Raw genomic sequence first — 6000 nt, forward strand, 5'->3', positions numbered from 1 at the left:
GACAGTAGTTGCACAGTACTTCATTTATTTAATAAATGCACTGAGTGTTGAAGGACAAATTAATACTACAATTGACATCAAATATATTCTCTATGAAAAAATAGCTTTATATCTGTAGATGAAGCCATATATTTTCAATAATAGTATAATGGTAAAAAAATACTTGAATATGGTGTTTTTTATTTACAAATTGATTCTTTAAGCTGGAGAAGAAAATGGCAACCCACTTCAGTATTCTTGTCTGGAGAATCCCATGGACAGAGGAGCCTGGTGGGTTACAGTCCTTGGGGTAGCAAAGAGTTGGACATGACTGAGTGATCAACACTTCATTAGCACATACATTGAGTAATCAAGATCATAAGTGTTGATATTAGCTTACAAAAAATTTATTTGGGGCCTACTGTGAGCCAAATATTGTTTGAGATTCTCAAAGAAGTTTAAACAAAAGAGATGAACATTTCTGGCTGCTATGGTCTGAATACTTGAGTCCATCCAATTTTCATATGTTGAAACCTTAGCCCCCAATATGATAATATTAGAGGTGAGGCAGTTGGAGGGTGATTAGCTCATGAGCGTGGAGCTCCCATGGCTAGAATTAGTGTACCTTCCACCCTATAAAGACACAGCAAGAAGGCCTTGTCTCTGAGGAAACAGGTTCTCACCAGTCACCAAATCTGCTGGTACCATGATATCTGACTTCCTAATCTCCAGAACTGGGAGAAATAAATGTCATTTACAAGCCTTTAGTTTATCATATTTTTTGTTAGAGCAGCTTGAACGGGCAAACGATACTGACCCTCATGGAGCATAATATCTGTTAAACAAATTCATAAAGGATTTAATTCCAGGTAGTGATAAATACTAGGAGAAACAACAAGCAGGAAAGGAAATAGGGAAGGATGAGAAGAAAGAGGAGAAATGCTGCTTTGGATTTTAGCCCCAAAGTTCTGAGAAGTCCCCTTCGTGGAGGTGATATGTGAATAGGGACTGGAATGAATAAGGAGGAAGGACGTGGCACCACCTGTGGGTGGGGGTGGGGTGAGGGGGGAAGATCCTTCCAGGCAAATGGATCAGTAAGTACAAAGCCTTGAGTTAGGCTTGAGCCTGTTACATGTGGGGACCAGAAGGCTCATGTGGCTACAGAAGAGTGAACCTGGATGTCAGGAAGGGAGGACACAGAGGGCATCAGAGGTCCCATCACATTGGCCTTGCAGACAGCATGATGGCAGAGCTTCGAGTTCTATTCTAAGTGTACCTGCATTGACTGGAGGGTCATGGCAGGAGTTGCAAAATCTGACTACCTTTCTAGGTACTAAAGCTTCTTCCTTTTCTTTTAAAATGAGGCAATGAAACTCACAGGGTAAAATGGCCTGCTCAGTCTCAGAATGTAGGAGCCCAGGGGAGGCTCAATGGACTAGTGAAGCTCAGATGTGCTGTCTTCAGTTCCTGGGATGCTCTTTGCTGGCCTCAACTCCTCCTTACTAAATCAGAATCTCCAGGGGAAACACCTGGGAAGTGGTATTTTCAGTAACTGTATCAGTCTTTTCTCATCAGAAAGCAGAGAAGACCCAAAGTGTTAATACTAGAATGCAGTATCTAACTCTTCCTAGAATCCAAGTCACTATAAAATTAGATACATTATACTTTAATTTGAAAACAAAAATCTAAGGTTAAAAGAAGTTTTCTTAGAAAAGTCACCAGTGTGTGTTATGTGTGGCCTCAGTCACTCAGTTGTGTTTGACTGTTTGCAACCCTATGGACTATAGCCCATCAGACTCCTCTGTCCATGGAATTTCCCAGGCAAGAATATTGGAGTGGGTTGCCATTTCCTACTCCAAAGGATCTTCACAACCCAGAGATTGAACCCATGTCTCCTGTGTCTCCTGCATTGCAGGTGGATTCTTTTTATTAGGGAAATTGTTACTTACCTTTATTAGCATGAAAGAATTTACACAGAACATAATAATGATCACTGGATGTTCTCACTGTTGTCTTTTTAATAGAAAGAATAAATTACTCAAGTTGCACACTTCTTCATTTTGCTGAATTTTAAAACTTTGAGAATGATTGCATTTAAAAAAAAGTGTTAGTTGCTCAGTTGTGTCCAACTCTGCAACCCCATGCACTATAGCCTATTAGTCTCTGTCAATGGGATTCTCCAGGAAGAATACTGGAGTGGGTTGCCATTTCCTTCGTCAGGGGATCCTCCCGGCCCAGGGATCAAACCCAGGTCTCCTGCATTGCTGATGGGTTAAGTTTTAGAATGATTGCTTAAAATATGGACTAATATAGGAAGTGGACTTCCTTGATGGCTCAGTGGTAAAGAATCTGCCTGCCAAGCGGGAGGCTTGGATTGGATCCCTGGGTTGGAAAGATCCCCTGGAGAAGGGAATAGCAACCCATTCCTGTATTCTTTGCTGGGAAATCCCAGGGACAGAGAAGCCTGGCGGGCTACAGTCCATGGTGTCGCAGAGTTAGACATGACCGAGCGACTAAGTACAGCACAGCACAGCATAGAGTTTTATAGACTAAATTTAATTTAAAAACCCATCATCCAGTTTTATTCTTAGTCTGTCCTCTATTGTAAATGAGGTCCTGGTATAAGCTGTAAAGCCATTTCTACCTTCTTATTTTGGGCCCAGCATTGCTACTCCTAGGTGCTTACATAAGGGAAATGAAAATATCTGTCCAGAAAAGGTTTAAAGCAGCTTTACTCATAATTGGAGAAGGAAATGGCGACCCACTCCAATATTCTTGCCTGGAAAATCCCATGGATGGAGGAGCCTGGTAGGCTACAGTCCATGGGGTCGTAGAGTCGGACACGACTGAGTGACTTCACTTTCACTTTACTCATAATAGCCCCAAAATGTAAAGAGCTGAAGTGATTACCAACAAAAGAATGGATAAACCAATTATGGACTATAATTACAGAGTAGAATACTACCCAGCACTTAAAAAAGAATGAAATACATGTAAAAACTTTAATGATTCTCAAAACCAATATGATCTAAATAAGTCTTATCCAAAAGATAGCATGTGCTAAATCACTTCAGCTGTGTCCGACTCTTTGTGACCCACTGGACTGCAGCCCACCGGGCTCCTCTGTCCATGGAACTCTCCAGGGAAGAATACTGGAGTGGGTTGCCATTTCCTTATCCAGGGGATCTTCCCGACCCAGGGATTGAACCTGTGTCTCTTACATCTAATGCATTGGCAGGCTGGTTCTTTATCACTAGCACCATCTGGGAAGCAAAGATAGCATATAATTCCATTTATCTGATGTTTTAAAATAAGCAAAACTAATTTGTCCATAAAAATTGGGACACTGATTGCCTCAAGGCAGTTAGAGTGCAAGGAAACCTTCTGGAGTGAATGGTAATGTTCTGTTATCTTGAAAGGGGGGCTATATTACTCAGGAGCAAACACTTACTCAAACACATCAAAGACTAAGATATATGCATTTCACTTTAATGTAAAATTTACCTCTCTCAAATGATGAACAAATATTAAATTCCAATGTTATTCATGCTAAAGTTTTTAGGGGTGAGGTATACCGATGTGAGTAATGTACTCTAAAATATATTTTTAAAATGAGATGGAAGGACGGATGGTCATAGGAATGAACAGATGGATAGATGTGTGATAAAGCAAGTGCAGGAAATGTTCGTTGTAGAATTGAAGTGAGGACGTACAAGTAGTGTGTTGTCTGTTTTGCATGCCACCTTTCTATCAAGGTCTGCTTGGAACCCTGTCGAGTTCATGGAATCCTTCTAAAAATTCCATATCTCTTTGGTCTTTGCCTTTTCTCAATTCTTTTAATAAATGTAGCAGATATGGCGAATCTTGACACTTGATATTCGGTCATGCATTTTTCTGGAAACATGGACACGTGGATACATAGCGTGTATCTCCTTGGGTAAGATACAAACTTCTTGAGAGCAAAAACTAGTTCCAATTTTTTTTCCCCTCTCTCCCCAGTGTCCTTTCTCCAACACACATAGAATTGACAAGAATGCTGCAGTCCACGGGGTCGAAAAGATTTGGAGACAACTTAGCGACCAAACACCACCACCACCATGATAATCTATCCATATCATGATAAATACTTATTGGAGTGGCTAAGCTTCAAGACATACATAACAACTGTGACTCCATAATTTTCAGACAAATCTGTAGTTTGTCTTTTCAAGATGGCCTAGCCGTAGAGCATTAGACTAATCTGTTTCCTGGGTAGATTCCAGTTTCCATTTCAGATGTCTCCAGTGAACCAAACTCAGGCTATTGAGCTGTGGTTGGAGCATTTGGCAGGGCAGTTCTTTTCTTGGCAGTCCTTAGAGACACTGAGACAGTGTGGAAAGCTGGCGAAACAGAATGATGTACACACCAGCAGTGTACAGATACTCAGATTCAATAGACAAAAAATTGACCAACAATGACAGAATTATCAGAGGGTGGTTTGCATTAGGACTGCCTTTTGGGACACTGACACTGGTCTTGCCTTTCCTCGGTGATTGATGGCCCAGTGGAGGCAGAACTATTACAATATGAACAGCTAGTTGATTGCTGTTAATTCCAGGAATAATGATCTCTAGGATTATTGAATAGGAGTAAATAATCAAGAAGAGTATTAAAAACCCAATGCAGATTAAAAAATTTTTTTATTGAAGGATAATTGCTTTTACCTTGTTTTGGTGGTCTTTGCCATACATCAACTCGAATCAGTCGTAATTATACTTATATTCCCTCCCTCTTGAGCCTCACTCCCAACCCTCTCCCCACCAATTCCACCTCTCTACATCATCACAAAGCACCAGACAGGGCTCCTTGTGTTAAACAGCAGCTTCCCACCAGTTATCTACTTCATACATGACAGTGTATATATGTCAGTGCTAAAATCTCAAAGTATATTTTTAAATTCCCAAGATAGATCAGATCAGATCAGTCGCTCAGTCGTGTCCGACTCTTTGCGACCCCATGAATCGCAGCACGCCAGGCCTCCCTGTCCATCACCAACTCCCAGAGTTCACTGAGACTCACGTCCATCGAGTCAGTGATGCCATCCAGCCATCTCATCCTCTGTCGTCCCCTTCTCCTCCTGCCCCCAATCCCTCCCAGCATCGGAGTCTTTTCCAATGACTCAATTCTTCGCATGAGGTGGCCAAAGTACTGGAGTTTCAGCTTTAGCATCACTCCTTCCAAAGAAATCCCAGGGCTGATCTCCTTCAGAATGGACTGGTTGGATCTCCTTGCAGTCCAAGGGACTCTCAAGAGTCTTCTCCAACACCACAGTTCAAAAGCATCAATTCTTCAGCGCTCAGCCTTCTTCACAGTCCAACTCTCACATCCATACATGACCACAGGAAAAACCATAGCCTTGGCTAGAGGCTATGTAGTATGGCAAAGTAACATCTCTGCTTTTGAATATGCTATCTAGGTTGGTCATAACTTTCCTAAACTAGTCAAATGTCAAAAATAGATTTAATATTCTGCTTGACTTTTATTAGATATAACAATTAAATTTCTTACTTTGTAACACATTTTGGAGTAAATCCAAGACCCACTAAATAGCAAAAATGTTTGTTGTAGTTTTCAGGATAAGATAAAATTGTCATCTAATTTTTGGAGAGGATCTTTCAAGAGCATGACTTCGAATTTGCTTAGCCATGCTGGTGTGAATGGAAGTTCTTCTCCCTGAGAGCCTCTGCAGAATAGGACACACATAGCCTTTCTATTTCATCTTTGTATCACTCTGGCCTTTGAAATAATTACACCAGATCCCCCCAAACCTAGCAGACTTCATTATGACATTTCTTTTTCAAAAAAATTTTTTTATCATGGCTAAAAGTCCACGACATGAAATTTACCATCTTACCCATTTTTTTTTTACCTGCTCACTTCAGCTGTGTTAAGTATTTTCACATCGTTGTGCAGCCAAGTTCCAGAACTTTTTCATCTTGTGAAACTGAAATTCTGGATGCATTAAACAACCACTCCCCACTT

Source organism: Bubalus bubalis, chromosome 2, assembly GCF_019923935.1.
Source record: "Bubalus bubalis isolate 160015118507 breed Murrah chromosome 2, NDDB_SH_1, whole genome shotgun sequence".
NCBI lineage: Eukaryota > Metazoa > Chordata > Mammalia > Artiodactyla > Bovidae > Bubalus > Bubalus bubalis.